We start from the raw sequence: 17,736 nt of genomic DNA, 5'->3' as shown, positions 1-17,736 counted from the left end.
AATTTATTACCTGTAAATATTCAAAAACTGTTTGAGATGAGAAAAAGCCACTACAATTTAAAAGGAACCTACATGTTTAAAAAACCCAGATTCAGAACCAAGGTTATGGAGAGAAGTGTCGCTGTGAAAGGAGTTCACTTTATGGAATAGTCTTGACAAGAAAATAAAAGAATCAAGTACAATGATGACATTTAAAAAACATATACAATCTAATGCACTGTGTCTGTATGAAAAAGAAAACTAAGTTGTGTATAATAATGAAGATTTACTGTTTGCAATTGATCAGTAATTGTGCCTGAACTAATATGGAATGTTTAGTGACGATCAGTGTTGATGTTTTGTCTTGAAAAAGGAAAGGGGGGCAGATAACATAAGATTTTTTCTTCTTTCTGCTCCTTTTCATTCATTTCTTGTGTGTTTGATGTTGTGACACTGTCGATGTCTTTTTATGCTTTATAAATGAAATAAATAAATAAATAAATAAAATAAAAAATAAAATAAGTTTTTCCCAAATCTTGTAGGAAGAAGGGCAATAACGTCTTTCCTCTTGATAAAATTTACCAAACATTCTCTTTGTTCCGGCTTTAAATCCTCGATCTTGGAATTCGTTGCCAACACAGAATGTATGGCTCTTCGCTGATTGGCTGGTGCCCGAACTCACTCTTCCGGGGTTTTCGCAAACTGTCTAGTCCATTCCGATTCCTGACCTAGTCGCTGGAGATAAATTACATTGGGCAGAGGCACTAGGTGGCGTCAGCCTGGCTAATGTCTGCCCACATACCAAGAAAAAAAGCAGGTATGTGTTCCCTACCTGCAGGTTAAGGTACTGCGCCAAAGATGGTCATTTTGTCTCCTTATATACTTTAACTTCTTGGTTTTTTTTAAAGACAATACAGTAAAGTGTGTTTACCTTGTTGACATGTTTCGGCTGCTAGCTGCAAGCCATCTTCAGAACTGTCACCGGTGTTGGTGGTGACGTGACAGCAGCCGAAACATGTCAACAAGGTAACACACTTTACTGTATTGTCTTTAAAAAGAACCCAAGAAGTTCAGGTACTGCGATTAGTTTCGGTTGTGCTGTCTCATTTATTCTCTTCTCTGCATCTTATTCATGGCTAAAACAGGACAGTTGCCATAGCAGTTAACAATTAAAACCAAATATCCTGCCTTTTGAGTAGTGAAAACTCCTAAAAATGTCACCCATAACAGAAAGCATATATTATTGAAATCACCAGAGAGTGAAACATGCAGGAGAGCCGTCCACCACAGACCATTTGAGAGGACATCAGTGATTGTGCAGTGTGTGTGTGTGGATCCTCATAAAAAATCATTCTATGTGATGAGCCCAGCCCCATGTGTCAGCTGCATCTGTGTGGAGCAGGCAGAGCAGAGGAGGAGGACATGATTGGACTGAGGTGAAGAGCCTTCATTTAAAGTCTATCTGTGGCCTCTTAGCCTCACGAGCCCGTGGGGCCTGGGGACACAGTGATTCAAAGGAGAGTTTTCATATGTCTCAACTCTGGACTCCACTTTATAACATTTCATGAAGAAGAAAGTGCTTCTAAAGTGCTGCACAATACAAATGTGTTTGGCCCAATGTAGAGCATGAAGAATTCACAAGTCAATATTCTCTTTATCTGTCTCCAGCCTGAATGAATAGACCTTTTCTCTGTGTTTGTGAGTTCATATAAGTCATGTTTATATATCGATATAAACAGAAAAGAGTAATTTCTCACCAAACACTTACTTAATCTTTTGATAAATTGCTGTTGTTTCTTGCGATGGCAGCGTATATGTTGAGCTGACATACTTAGTAAAATAAAGCTAGTGCATGTTAGCAGCTGTTTCATGTTTATCGATGCTCAGCGCTCGCCTAAAGAACCTCATGTATTATATAAAGACATGTTAAAATATGTGGTAGAGGCACAGAGAAGGGAAGAAAAAGCTTAAGATAAACCACAAGTAGTTTATTCTTACTTATAGCGCCACAATCTTGGAATTTTTAAACATAAACAGTTCAGTGCATTAAATATGACCGGCACCACCTGTTCACTATATCAAAACTCTTGATGAGTGTGATGATCATATCTGTAATACTTTAAAGTGCCCATATTGCACTATTTTCTGATCTGTTTATCTAGTTTTGTTTCATTCACACATTTAACACACAAACCCTGAATATTTAGGCTGAGTTCGTCTCGCAGACAGAAAACTCTCTGATCTACTTTGTGATGTCATGTGGGAATACAGGAAGTGCTCCTGTGTGCTATTAAACTAAATTAAACTAATTAAATCAGACTTGGAATTGTTACTCTGTAATGAAAGATAAAAGGTAGTTAACTTGAAAACTGCCACCGTATAAAATCACAAGGTGGAACAGCATTTTGAGCTTTGGAGGTGTAGACTGACTAATAATAAAGAGTTACTCAAACATATGTGAATGAAACAAAACACAACTCCAGGTATGTTTTTGATGAGGTAACAACATTATGACATGGCTTAAGGGCTTGTTTACACGACAGTGCACTGAAAAAAAAAAGTTGCTGGATTTGCGTAAAAAAGTTATGGACAGCGGTTGCACGCAATAAAATTATGTTTAGGCTTTGAAACTTTTTTCGATCCCCTCTACACATATTTTTCTCAGAACATGAACATCACTTTTTCATGTTGATGAAATCTGAACAAATCATGCTGAATATGCATATTTATCTTATGGTACCTTATCATGAAATGTATAAGTATGTATAATTTAATTTAATTGATCTAATTCTGTAAAAGAATACAAAAACAGTCTTTAGTTTTCCACAGTTCTGTTTTGTCTTAAACAGAATCAAACACACAGAGAGCGCAGGGACAGAGACACACAGTTTGGAGCTGGACAGTGTGAAGATTTATTCCAGTGAAGAAGCTCTGGTCTCTGCCTGTGGACACAGAATAACACATGATGATCACATTCTGATGATCTACTCTGTTGTACATGTTTAAATACACTTAAAGTACTTATTACTACAATAATGGACCAGAACAGAAGAACAAGAACATTAGAACTGTATCTACAGAAACAAAACTCACCATGTGCTGCTTTTCTTCCTCTAAACACAGTAACAGGGAGGGCATCTGGTATAAAGTCTCCTAGTGCCACATCACCTTGTACAAGTATGATAACAGTTTCAATAGGAAGTTCATTTTGAAAAAAATTAGAATAATTTTAGTTGGTTTACTTACTTTGTTCATCTGTGGTCTGTGTTTTGTTGGTTCTCAAACATCTTCCTTTTTTCTGAAACATCAACTACTATAACATTCATGAACTTCCCCACAGCTCCAGCAGAGCTCTGGACGTCACTCTTTGTAGACGACTCTGGAAGCAACACATTCAAATCTTAGTACAAGTGTCACACTCTTGTAGATGGACAGTCAAAAACAATTTGTTTCAAGCTGTCCTTACATTAACTCTAATTTCAAATAAAACAACACAAACATGTTTTAACAATGATGACATTCTAGGCCGGAGAAGCACATAATAAAATCTTTGAAAAGTCTTACCTCCAGATCAGCTCTCATAATCCTCCTGCTCCACACTGTGTGTCCTCTGCTCCTGGAACTGTCCTGTGTCCTGTTACATTTGAATTTTCCCTCCAAAAGTTTTGGGGAGGAGAATTCCAGAGGGAGGAGCCTCACCAGAAATTATAATAAAGTCATGTTTCCTCAACCTGATTAAAACATGCAGGTCTCACATCGGCCACAATCAAGCGATGTTTGTAAGATTTAAACATGCTGGACAGAGAAACGTAAAAATGTGATGTTATTGTTGTCAAATTTGTTTTTGCAATTTGAGCAACCCCTCTCGGACCATTTTTTCAGTGTGCTTGTGAGTAAAAATGACAAAATATTTTACCGGGAGTGCCTTTCATCTAGACGATGACGGTGTTTCTGGGGCTTAAAAAAGCAAAAATCCGAAACCACCCTCCAGAGAGGAAAAGCTGAATTCACTCCGCCGTAGAGTTTCTGTCTACACTGCTCAAGACACCAAACTCTGTTCAGATCTGCTCACATCGCATACATGTTTATGTCACACACATACAGCACACAGAAACAAACATGTCAGATCACTTCCATGCGTCGAACCTTCAAGCTACTTTGGCAGCTCTAATAAACTCACAGGAGGCATCCCAACAAATGTACAGAATATGCAGAGATACTATTAGTGAACAGAGAAGGATCTGCTATTACCTGTGTCAAATTGTGGATGCACCAGTTCGTCGCAGGCGAGCCAGGTGGCTATGGACGAGACCGGGGTGAACCAGTCGATGGTGGTATAACTTTGTGGAAAATGTGTGAAAAATTCCATATGTCCAGCGATGCCCTTGTTGCTTTAAGTACAAGCATACCCAATCAAATTCCACACACTTTTGCGTCACCATATACAAGCAGATTTCCTCCTGAAAACTCTTGTCTAAATGCAGAATAAAAAGTGAAGACGCGATGCCACTTTTGCGTCTTCTGTTCAGACTTTCATCATATAAACGTAGCCTAAAGCTCACAAAAATCCCATTTGTGTAACAGGACCTTTAATTTACAAAACACTTCCCATTTAAATCTCAAATGATTGTGGCAGGGTGCTGTGGCACGGTTTCCTTCCTGATGTAATTTTTGGTTCTTTAATAAAAATGGTCGATATACAGTAGACCAAGATATTACATGATGCAATAACAACAACATCCCCTGCCCTACTTTTTCCATATGAGATCATTATTATGAAACGTCTGTGTTGTGTTTGATGCCTGTCGTCACTCGGAGATTGTTGCCTGTACGTCATTGGCTGAAGTCTGTTCCATTTACCGCACCATTGGACGAATCAATGGGACATACACTTAATGAGGAATAACTGGCCCTAATGCTCCCTGCTCGGCTGCACACACACGGGGCCAGTACTGGGGTCTACATCCCATTTAGGATTATTACTCTCATTGAAGCTGTGCATGTTATCAATTAGCAACACTGTGATCACTTAAGAGCTCTGATCATTTTTATATGCATTTATATATGCTGAGCAGGCTAAATGTATGTGTAATGTTACCTTAAAGGACCCATGTTACGCTATTTTCTGATCTATGTTATAATGCTGTTTCCTCATCAAAAACATCCCTGGAGTTGTGTTTTGTTTAATTCACACACATTTTAACACACAAGCGCTGCATATTAGGCTGAGTTCTTCTTTCAGATTTAAACACTTTGTTCTACCTTGTGATGTCAGGTGGTAATACAGGAAGTGCTCCACTGTGTTTTTAAACTCCATACACCTTCACTAGAATCATTTGGATCATTTCAGGCCTGGAATTGTCTTTACTGACACTGTTAACTTGAAAACTACTGCTACATCACATATTCCAAGCATGTACCGTATTTTCCGAACTATTGAGCGCACCTGAATATAAGCCGCATCAAATAAATTTTAACAAAATTTTAAAATTTTTACATATATAGGCCGCACCTGAATATAAGCCACAGGTGTGCACGTCTTCAAGAAGGTTTTCAAGTTCAGGCCGTCTGCTTTTATCGCCTCTGAAGCTTTTGTTGTCTTTTTGCATTGAGTCAGTTCGTCACGCCGCCGTTGCCAAAATCTCACCATTGACTCACTGATGTGGAGCTCACGTGCAGCAGCTGTTTCCTTCTTACACAGCCACGTCAATTGCCATTAACTTAAAAGCTGCATCATCTGCATTTCTTCATGTATTTTCCATAAGGAGGGTGTGTGTATTGTGGACTTATTCTCTGTGTTTTTAATGTTTCATTCATGTTAATTCACCATGCAATATAGAAGTCACTGTGTTCCTTGATGTAATGTGTTATGTTTGGACCTTGGAGTGTCAGTGGGGTTGGGATATGATGTCGTATGGACTTTGAGTGTTATGAGACAGCAAAGGGATGAGTCTGAACCTTTAACCTATACCATTCATGATAATATGTATCGCACACGTGTTGGGTCAAAATTGCTGTGTATGTTTCTGCAGAAAATGCTAACAACAAGTTATACTAGTATAAAGGCACCTGTTTTCTGTGAATACTCAAATGGGGGATGTCGTCTAAGGGGACGTTGTCGAGGGACGATGTGAAGAGATGCGTACCTGCCTGAACCAGTAAAGAGAACTGTTTTAACTCTCCAAGACTCTTTTTTAAAGACTCTGTTCAGGTTGCCTCCAGGAGTAAGCTGACAGTATGAAGTGCAAAGTAATGAGCATCTTTCTCAGTGTATCAACCCTGTCTCTCCCTGGGCTCTACTGCGCATGTCTCCTGCAAGAGCCTCTGTCCTGTCTGTATCATGTCAGTGTCTTGGAGGATTTCAGCAGATTTCAGGCTCTCTCGGGAGCTAGGTTATTTTTATCCATCAAGTATGAGTAAATGTCCGGCTACTGAAGTTTGATATGTTTCTACTCATCATTTACGCATACAGGTAAGACATACCCCCCTCACTAATGTTAATTTAGCATCATAACTTATTTTATCAGATGGTGATAAACTATTTGTGGCATTTTTGCACTGAAGGCTGCACGCATCCACTGTGTTGCCAAATCATAGACTGTATATATGAATGGACAATGTGCCAAACAAAGAATTCATCCATATATTAGCCAGATCGTTTTATTAACTGCAGGGTTCAAAATGTGAGAAAAAGTACTGACTTATAGTCCGGAAATTACGGTAGTTATAGAGGGTTGAATCTGGAAGGGCATCTGGTCTAAGTGGCTAAATTCCTGTCGTTATTACCCAAAATGAAATGAAGATCGTGGTTCTTGTGAGAAACCAGATGCATTGTTAGTCTGCTCAGCTGGGATTATAACGTTATGTGTCAGTCATCTACCAAATGGAGTCTTGAATAGAAAACTACCAAACACGCTTGAGTCCGGTTGGCTTGGCGCCTAATTAAAACAAAACACTTTTCGTTATCTTGCTCCTAAATAAGTGATTTGTATTTCCTCTTGCAGGCAAAGATTATGTCCAAGAATCGGATGGTTGAGCACGGACCTTTTCATATGGCTTAACTCCACAAATAGAAATCATTGTTTTAAGGAAAATGAAATTGCACCATTTTGTAGTTTCTCTCTAGAGTGGACTGGGCCCTTATCGCCAGTGCTCATGTGGAGAACTGCCTTGAATGAAGCATGAGCGAAAGCCTGATTGAGAGGAAGAGCTATTAGCAAAAAGGCCACTCCAAATTTTTCAAAAGTGTATTGAACATTTTTGTAACTTGTATTTAAACTCACCCAAATAAATGCTGAATGAACTGATATCTTCTTTTATAACTGCGTGCACTAGTGATTTAATAATAATGAGCTCAAATGAGAAAGTGGGTAATTTAGCCTGACAAAACATCAGTCAGAATAAATGGTAAAATAACCTCTTTAAATGTGACCTAAAATTCAGTAAGAAGACTATTCATTTATTTTCCAGCTGTGAGAGTTCACGGTGGTAGTATTAAGGATGATTCGAGAACATTTTGAAAGATATGAAGAGGTTTAAGATTAGATTTAAGTGAAATAAAGACACTACTTATTCAAATTGCACTTTCTGTTCTATACATTCAGATTCATTCGACGTAACAACACTGTAGAAACCTTAAAGTTTAAAGGGAGTCCTAAATTTTGGACATAGGACCTCATTTCCTAGTTAGTCAGAGTTGGAGATCTGTGGAGACAGTTTTAAAAATATTCCATCCAGTCCTTGTATTTGCAGAGGTCGCTGGTGCTAGGCTAGTGTCAATGGCCATAGTTATCCTGCCACTAAAAACAGTCTTACCCACTCCACAAAACACCCGAAGCAACCTTGCTTCGCATGAATCGTCACATGTTGAGGGACTATTTTCTCAGCAGCAGCGGAATTTTACTTTGCCGGTAAGATAGTTGCTAGGTGATATCAGTCCACCGCTGCCAATTAAGCCAGGAGTCAGGTTCAAACCTCAGGATGTTTTTTGCTACCTTTTTTCACTATTATTTCCTGTTATCTTATATCTTGGGCCATCACGAGTTGATAGGGACCAACCCCAACTCGGCCCTGTTTGGTCTCAGGGCCCAAAAAACACCATTTTTTAAGAAAAGCTATTTGCGAAATTATGTAACTGTAAATATTAAGGTACTGTAACTGTATACATGGTCAAATAACTTTAAAATTTTACATGGTGTATCTTGACACATGGGGGAAACTAGGAGAAAAATATTCTGGGGCTTGTTGCCTTTCTACGGTCAAATATCACCCTCAACATACACCAAAAGAAAAAAAGCTTTCTATCAGGAAGTATAACTTGCTGCTGCTGCTCAGACATAAATCCTTCAAATGCAAGTTTCGTTTTACTTCTAAAATTATTCTATTGACACAGACATTTACATCGACAGTCTGGTATAATAATAGATTTGCTTCGGGTGTTTTGTGGAGTGGGTAAGACTGTTTTTAGTGGCAGGATAACTATGGCCATTGACATGCACTAGCCTAGCACCAGCGACCTCTGCAAATACAAGGACTGGATGGAATATTTAAAAAAGTGTCTCCACACGTCTCCAACACTCTGGCTCACAAAGAAATTAGGTCCTATGCCCAAAATTCCGGACTGTCCCTTTAAATCAGAGTTGAGACAGGTCAGGATCCTATGGTGGAATTTTCGTGAAGCTCGAATGGTTTAATTCTATAATGTGAAACATCCCAGACAAAGCAATAACATCCTCACAAAGAAAAGCATTTGATGGACCCCCCCAGCAGAAAAGACACACAATGCACCTTTAATAAGACCACCTGTTGTTTGTTACTCTCTTTAAAGCCTAGATTAAGGCTCTTAGGTTGAAAAACGTTGCTGTCCCAGTTGTAAGAATAAAGAACTTTTATTTTTGTAATCAGTGGGTCTTGAACACTTTATTGTGACATACATTGTGCTTTGACGGTAAGAGGCTGATCTTGTATTTTAAAGGTGCATTGTGTAAGGTTTTGGTTGCTGATTTTCTCCATGGAGATGGTTTTGCTTTGTCTGGAATGTTTCATAATATGACATTAAACCTTTCTATCATCATGGAGACCAAACCTGGCCACGATCAGATCGCAGATTTCTAGGTATTTTGGAGCAATAAAACCACCGGTAATTGAATAAATGTAAAGTAGATCTGTTTAATGTCATATTGTGAGACATTCGAAACAGAGCAATGACATATCCATAGAAAGAAGCAGGTGCTGAACCCCAAACCAAAAAGTTACACAGTGCACCTTTCAAGATAGTAAGGTTCTGCATTTATGGCTTTATATTTTGGATATTTCTTCCAAAAACAGTGAACCTCCCATACAGTTACACAGACTGTTGCCTTGTTTTGAATAGTGAAAATCTACAGAAATCAAGATCAAGCCATTTTCGCTCGTGTGAGAGTGTTATTTTAGCAGTGAAGTGCCGTATGAATGTGTGGCATTAGTTTTTGTATTCTACCCATAAGAGACGAGCCCCTTCCATCATATGCACCTATTCAACCATAGCGACAGAGCGCCTCATATGCATACAGGATAATGGACACACTCACTTTGTACAGACTGTCAGGGAAGCCATTACGACAGCCCCAATGGAAAACCTCCTTTCATTTGCAGTAACATCTTGGGGAACATTTTTTCTGTGTGTTTGAGCAAATTTGTCTTACCCCAGTACAGATATATTGTATAATCAGCTTGAGAAAAAAAAAAAGTCTGCTATACTGTCTACATCTAATAAAGCCTTCCTTGACATAATGCATTTTAGTGTCAGAGAATCAGGAAGTATGTGCTTAGCATGGTATTTGGTTTTAGCTTGTGAAAAATGCACAGCACACTCAGATGACTGATGTCCAAAAGCACGTGCTGTGGTCCAGAGCAGGAAAGATATCTAATGAAGGCTTCTTTTTTTTTTCCCAAAACGTTATTTTAAAAATAAAAAAGCTTTTGGATATCGGCCATCTGATTGTGCTATGTATTTTTTCCCTTTTGTCTTGCTGCTCCTTGCATTTGCACCTCTACAAGAATTTTGGTGTGCGTTTTCTGTTTCTTTAGCTTGTTTGTGACAGCTAAACTCCGCTCCGGTCTCTGAAAGTGAACAGTGCTTATAAACTCATCACGGTGAATAATTAGCATGCTCTGAATGCATAAAGTAAGTGAGGAATGACTCTGGACCACTGCAAACCATTTGAAATGAACTAGTTCTGTATATTTTTTTGTTTAATCCAGTAAAATTCTGTTACAATAGGTGGGTTTCACGTGACGTCACAGGGCTACGTTTGTCAGCACGCAAAATCAGATGGAGGGCAGGAAGTGAACTGACTGGAGGAAAATGCCGATGTGTTGTGTAGTTTACGGCTGTGCCAATTGTTCTAACCGAGAGAAGTAAAAGCGTTTTTTTTTTTTTTTTTTAAGTGTACCGAATATAGTCATCCACAAAGGTCAGAAATGGGAAAAGCTGACAGAACAACGCTATAAAAAGTGGATTACAAACCTATGTTTGCGGTCGGGAGGAGCAGAATCCGCAAATGCTCGTGTCTGCAGGGACCACTTTGACAAAGGTTTGTTACAAAGCTAAATTGTTTTTTGTGGTTTACCTAAACATAAACGAATCATTAACGACTAATGGCTAACCACGTTTGATGACATTAAATAGTTCGGATAGATTTTACTGCCGATACACTGCAGTTTATCCATAACAGTCTATACACATAAAATAAGAGAAACACTCACCCTGGAGAAGACCAAACAATAATCATCATTAAGGCATTTTGCACCAATTTTGAGGACCCATCTACTGACTAAAAAAGTTATATGCCTCCAAACTTTTGTACACCTTCATCTGTTGTCTGGTGTAGAACGATGTCTGGAGAACTAGATAGTTCGTGATCTCCTCTGCCTCGATTGTCGGCAAATCTTTTACTTCGGTCGAAAATTCTCTCATTTTCAATAAGACGGGGTCATGTCCAATATGTTTGTCAACTAACTGCTTGTACTTTTGCCTTGCTACTGGCTCTAAATTCTTACAATAAGAACTCTTCTCCATATCTGTGTTCTCCAGAGCCGTGTTTGTCTTCACTTCCTGCCCTCCACCTGAAATTCGCACGTCATCGAAATCACGTGACTGAAACCCTCCTATTCTTGTAATTAGACTAGTCCAATACATAGACTTGGTGCGAGCTAACAGGTGATATAAGGACAGAAACAAATGCAAAGTTTTTAAAATGTTTATTGGTTAACTGATTCAAAAGGTGTCAGTAAGGTGACCTGTAAAAGAAAATGAAATAAGTAAATGAAATAAGTGCATTTATTTAAGTAACTGTGGTTAAAATGAATTGTACTTACCCTCTTGTGTTGTCTGCCTCAGGTGTTCCGGCTAAAAGAGTCCCCAGGCAGCCGGAGCACCTTAAGAAGGTTCCAGGACAGGCAACCATTTTGTAAGGAGGAGGGGTGCACAGATGTTTTAACTTTTCTATTTAGTATTTTTTTTAAATAATAATAAAACACTGCTAATTTAATAAAGAGATATATATTTTATACTTAGATTTAATTGAATATTTGGACACTGTTTTGATATGATTCACTTTTTAAATATTGTAGGGAAATTATCTGAACTTACCTGCATTTAGAGATGAGCTCACCCAATTAGAGGAGGTGGCCTATAAAAGGAGACAGCTTCACCTTTGCCAAGAGGAAGGTGCTGTGAGTGAGTGAGTGAGTGAGTGCGTGAGTGAGTGCGTGCGTGCGTGAGTGAGTGAGTGCGTGAGTGAGTGCAGGTTTTGCCATGCCTGTTTTTAACTTTTGTAAATAATTTTTTTTAAAAAAAATTGCTTGGTTATGGAATAAATGCACTTTAGGTCTGCACTAAAAATTGGCTCAACTCGACTCTTCATTTCTGTTTCTCTTCGTCTGCTAAGGTTCCTATCCGGGCTATTACAATACTTTTAAACGAAGCTCCCTATATCCGTATCTCCCTCTCCTGTTCAGGTGGAGGCATAACTCATATGTGTACTATATAAGAGTTTGCAGTTATTTGTCAATGGCATACTTTTGTCCGCAAGATAACTATATTAGGATACTAATTATGGCAATCTAAGCAAATCTAAGCGAAGAAAAAATAGAGCCATGATACATCAAGTCTTTATAATTCACTGGAGGAGAGATAATCATGTAATGTGTTATGAGATAATGAGGCTGACCTGGTTAAGTACACAGGTATGAGCTATGATGACTGCAGCAAAACTTGAATTTTCCTCATGATTAATAAAATGTCTGTCTGTCTGATCCTCTTTGTTTATGATAATACAAACACCCGGAGCTGCGTTTGTTCCATTTGCACATGTTTATTATTAGTCTGTCTACATGCTCCAAATGCTCTGTTCTACCTTGTGATGTCATGTGGTGGTAGTTTTCACGTTAACAGTTACCTTTTACCCTTTGTTCACTAGAGATTGGCATTTCCAGGGCTGAAATGATCCAAATGATTCTAGTGAAGGTGCATGGAGTTTAAAAACACAGTGGAGCACTTGTTACCAAATGACATCACAAGGTGGAACAGAGTATTTTCTGTTTGAGAGAAGAACTCATCTTAAATATGTAGGATTTGTGTGTTAAACATGTGTAAATGAAACAAAACGCAACTCCAGGTCTGTCTGTGATAAGCAAACAACATTATTTAAGACAACAGCCTAATATGGGCCTTTTAAATGTTGAGAAGGTCAGTGAAAGAAGTGGAGAATGCATGGTCAAAAATTAAGTAACGTTTATGTTGAAAGGTGTTTGAGTTCATATTTACCACTGAGACACTGGACTACAGACTTAGGCTACTGCTCAGTTCGGATTTAAAAAAAAATGAAATCTCATTATTATTATTATTATTTTTTTTGTGAGGTGATTCACATTTCCAATGAAATGTGATTTCCAAAAGTGTCCCGCATGCCCACTGGAGGACACGACAACGTCACACGCAGTGAGTGTGCTCAGCGTTTACGGAGGTAGCCTAAAAACTGGGCTTGTCTCCCAAAATACAGTCCAGTTCTTCATAAAATGGACAGGTTACACATCTACGACCGCTTCGTTTTTTGAGCCTCCTTGTATTTGGCTTGCAAGCTCTTTATTTTTCTTTGACACTGAAGCCAGGACCGCCTGTAGCCGTGCTTGGCAAAAAAAAAAAAAAAAAAAGCCTAGTTCTAATAAGACTGCTCCAATTTGGCCTGAATACAGCAATCCCCCCAAATATTAATTAACTTGCTAAACTCATTTTCCCTCCATTGACGAGACTCCGAGCCTGACGTGTAGGTGGGATGAATGTGACATGGTCGTTCAGACTGAAGTCGCATGTCAAAAGATCGGATATGTATCGGTTTTAGGAGCACATATCCAAGTGGCCTGGGTCACATTTTAAACAATCAGGTCTGTTTCATTCAGACTGTCATTAAAAGATCAGATACAGATCGCATAGGGACCAAAAAATCAGATTTGGGTCACTTCAGGCTGCAGTCTGAACGTAGCCTTAGACTTAGGCAAACTTTATTGATCCACAAGGGAAATTATTTGGATACAGTAGCTCACACATCACAATATATTATAACAACAAAGAGAAAAAATATACAAATGGTGATAATAAATTCTAAATAATAAGTTGCAAAAATAACAAGGGACTGGTGTCAAATAAGGCATAATTATGTAAATGTATATATACAGCTATGTACAGGAAGTCATAAGAAAAAACAGTGCAAAAATGACATGATGATTGACAGGAGCCTGCTCTCTTTTCGGTATTGTATGTAGTATTTTCATTCATACACTTTGCATTCATAATCCTTTTTTAACCCTTTCTAAATCATGCCAGATGCTGTACATAGTCACCCCTCACGTAGTCCCACCTGCAGCTCTCGTGTGCAGTAGAGGCTGGTGTGATTCCTCTTTTCATGTGTAATTGACCTGACCAAAACACTAATTGTTGAGGACAGGCCATGAATACCAAGCTGCTTTTTCCTCTTCCTCCGCTGTCCTCGCTGCTCCTCAGGCTGCTGCTCGTGTCCAATTAAACCATTAAACACAGAAAGAGGCCCACAGGTGACAGCACGCATGTTAAATACCTAATAGAAACTTTATGTTAGTAGTACTTAGTATATATTATTGGGAAAAATACTGCTGTTTATTGCTCTGTAGTTATGAGACCAACCAAGACGAGCTAAGACCCCCCAAAATATACCACAACAACTTTATTTATAAAGCATTTTAAAAACGTAGGAGCTGGCCAATGTGGCGTACACAAACACTGAATAGACAAAGATAATCACAATCAATGCAACTGGGCCCAGTCAAGCAGAAGTAAACAGCAAGGCCAAAAATTCAAGTTAATGCATCTGATATAAAAATGTATTCAACAGATACATATGTACTCTAGTTTATGAAACTGTTGACCTTTTTTCTGTACCATTTTTGGTTCTAAAGTTAAATACATTTTAAACATACCATGTATGCAACATGGAACAAAAAATATTTTCCAAATTACAAAGACCTGCAAATCATGTAAATAAATTGATGTATTTCATCATATCTTGTGTTATTCGATCTTTGATCTTTCTTTCCCTCCGTTACTTTTCCCTCCATTACTTTTCCCTCCGTTACCATGACCTTTCTTAATAAAAAATCTCATGACTCAAAAAGTAAGAGGTTTTTCAACCTAATCTTGTACCATATGGTAGAAAACTATATTAAGCAAATATTCAAACCAGTTTGTTAAGGATATGTAAGTGAGAACTGGTAGTTATCACTGTTTGTATTTATTGCCCAAAAAGTGCTGCATATTTCATTCCCATATTGCAGGTTTAACTTTACCCTGTTGGAGTGTTAACTCTTTCCTACATTCTAATACCTTACTTATTTCAATAGTCCCTCTAGTTTCTGAATAAGAGCTATTTGAATGTAAAAAAATCTGCCCCTGTTTCCCTCCGTTACCGCTTGACCGGACCCAACTATTAAAAACATAACAATAAGACACCAAGTTTATGATGACCAGGCGCCCCTATTTATCCGGGACACCACTCCCAGTTTAGAGCCCTGTGTCCCCTTTCCCAGCAGATGTAGCCAAAGCCAGTGATTTGTCCCAGTTTTATAAAAGAAATGCCCAGGCATCCCTATTTTTGACCAATCTGATACCTGCCAACAGTAAAAAGAGGCATAAATTCAGATTTCTTTGAGTAAAATACAGAAAAGCTGCTTAAAAATGACAAAAACACAAAGAAAATGTGACTATACTGACTCACATTAGTGCCGAGTGCATAACAATTTTCCTTAATTATGCACTTGTTTCACAATTTTATTATTACCAACCACAACAAACCATGTCCCAGTTTTTATTTTGAAAATCTGGTCACCCTAACCAAGTTACTCAAGTTTAAATTAAAGGGCCTATATTATGCAGCTTCTGATCTATGCTGTAATATTGTTTTCTTGTCAAAAACATACCTGGGTTGTGCTTTTCTTCATTCACACAAGCCTAACACACAAACCCTGATTTCTTTTTGAGAGAGGAACTATAAATATACAGGTTTGTGTGTTAAATGTGTCAATGAAACAAAACACAACTTCAGGTATGTTTGTGATGAAACAAAATTATAACATAGATCAGAAAATTGCATAAAGCGGGCCCTTTAAATATAGTTAGATAATACTAGCAAGGACGTATCCCTCTTTCAGCCCACCGCAGAAATCCTCATTCATGCCTTTATCTCCTCCAGACTCGACTACTGTAATAGCCTTCTGTACGGTCTCCCCTCCACCCACCTCCAAAAACTGCAATACATCCAAAACTCTGCCGCCCGCCTCCTCACCCACACTCGCTCCAGAGGCCACATCACTCCTGTCCTCAAGCAACTCCACCGACTCCCTGTACAATACCGCATTCAATACAAGGTCTTCCTCATCACAAGTCCCTCCATAACCTGGCCCCTCCCTGACTCACTGACCTCCTCTGTCTGCACCGTCCCAACCCGACACCGACCTCCTCACTTCCCTCATCAGGACAAAGCACCGGACCTTGGGGGACTGAGCCTTCGCCGCCGCCACCCTCTCTCTATGGAACTCACTCCCACAATCCATCAGGAACTCTGACTCACTGCAGCACTTCAAATCATTACTGAAAACTCACTTGTAAGTCCATTGTATTATTGTTATATAATAAAATACACTATTGGAGCTGTTAAGGACCAAAAAAGTGCCCAGTTGTTCACTTTTAAAGAAGGCGTTTAAGATTGTGCTATATCTGGACAATGCAGACAATGAGCTTCAGTGTGTGGACAATGAACCCCAATGTAAGTATATTTTCAAGCAAAAAATACATATAAAAACGGTATTTGTTTACTCTAAGTACCTATAAAATAAAATCATCTCACTAGCACTAGCTTATGTCTAATTTAGAATCATATACGTGGTATTGGAAAGAAAGAAATAGTAGAGAGATTTAAAAAAGGAATTGAACAAATACATCTGGACAATGGAGACAATTGTACAGATGCTTCAATGTCTAGATAATGTACCTTAATTTAATTAAGCTTGAGCCTCACTTCACGCAGCATTTGAATTATCATTATAAAATATTACATGGCACTTACAGATCTTTACAGATGGTTAAATGTTTTTTTGTTGTTGTTGTTGTTATTAAAAACCCAGCAAATAGAGCTTTGAAAAATAAAACATTGTATTAACTTGGATTTCAACCACAGAGAACTGACACAACCATTACATTCTCGAGGAAAACGGTCACATGATTTCCTTAATGCTTTGGAGTTCAGAAAAAATAGTTGTTCAACATTACAAAATTGATAATAAAGCAAATTAGACTATAAAAAAGGGATTATGCAGTATTTGTTATGCCAGCCTCATTTTCATGTAGTCCATTTTGTGACATTGCAGTCCTCAGCTCGAATGTTAAATTAAACTTGGTTCCATATCCAGAAATATTAGGGGTGTGAGTAATCTGACAATGTTTCATGTTTGTATCATAAAAGCAAACTATTTTGGTCCTTAACAGCTCCAGTACATCATTTGTAATCAGTAAAACCCATATTGCAGTACTCCTTAATTTCCTTGTAGAGATAAGACCTCCACCACTCACACATGAAGCAGTTCCATTTACAGCAGGTCGGGTTGGAGTCACCTTGCTTCTTCTTACTGACATTGACCGGGACGCAGTTAACCAGACCCCGGTGTAGAAACAGCACCCAAGGGCGTCCACTCTGTGCTTGTGAGGTGTCAAGGCCGAGTAACACATAGGCGCGACATTGCCCCCGGTGGTTGGGACAATAAACACGCCTGCCCGGTCTGATGTGGGAGCTTGTACCCACTGAATGCAAGTGATGTGCTTCCAGGTGCTAAGTGGTGAAGGGACCGGTCAGGTCTAACAGAGCGAGGAGAAAGAGAGAGAGAGAGAGGTTCAGAAGAGTCATTTAAAGGTCTTAATATATTACGCAAAATTGACTCTTGTGAGCTTTGGGCCAAGTTATAATGCTGTTACCTCATCAAAACAGACCTGGAGTTGTTTTTTGTTTCACACATGTTTGAGTAATCCTTTGTTATTAATCTGTCTGCATCTCCAAAGCTCAAAATGCCCTGTTCCACCTTGTGATGTCATGTAGTGGTAGCTTTCATGTTACCTTTTAGTTCAGTAGAGATCAGCAATTCCAGGGCTGAAATGATCCAAATGTTTTTAGAGGAGGTGTATGGAGTTTATTGCAT

The 17,736-nt window shown here is 38.7% G+C and overlaps 1 long non-coding RNA gene across 1 annotated transcript; it reads right to left on the bottom strand.

The window, feature by feature from the left end:
• Positions 1-2,876: 2,876 nt before the first annotated feature.
• LOC129409006 (uncharacterized) lies at positions 2,877-3,292 on the bottom strand. Its single transcript, XR_008632233.1, has 3 exons — positions 3,226-3,292; positions 3,073-3,147; positions 2,877-2,921 (listed from the first exon to the last, which is right to left on the bottom strand). It is a non-coding gene; the product is annotated as an uncharacterized LOC129409006 (long non-coding RNA).
• Positions 3,293-17,736: the final 14,444 nt, after the last annotated feature.

The sequence above is a fragment of the Boleophthalmus pectinirostris genome, unplaced genomic scaffold (assembly GCF_026225935.1).
Source record: "Boleophthalmus pectinirostris isolate CB_2022bp ecotype Guang Dong unplaced genomic scaffold, ASM2622593v1 HiC_scaffold_18, whole genome shotgun sequence".
Classification (NCBI taxonomy): domain Eukaryota; kingdom Metazoa; phylum Chordata; class Actinopteri; order Gobiiformes; family Gobiidae; genus Boleophthalmus; species Boleophthalmus pectinirostris.
This window is presented reverse-complemented; position numbering and strand designations above follow the sequence as displayed.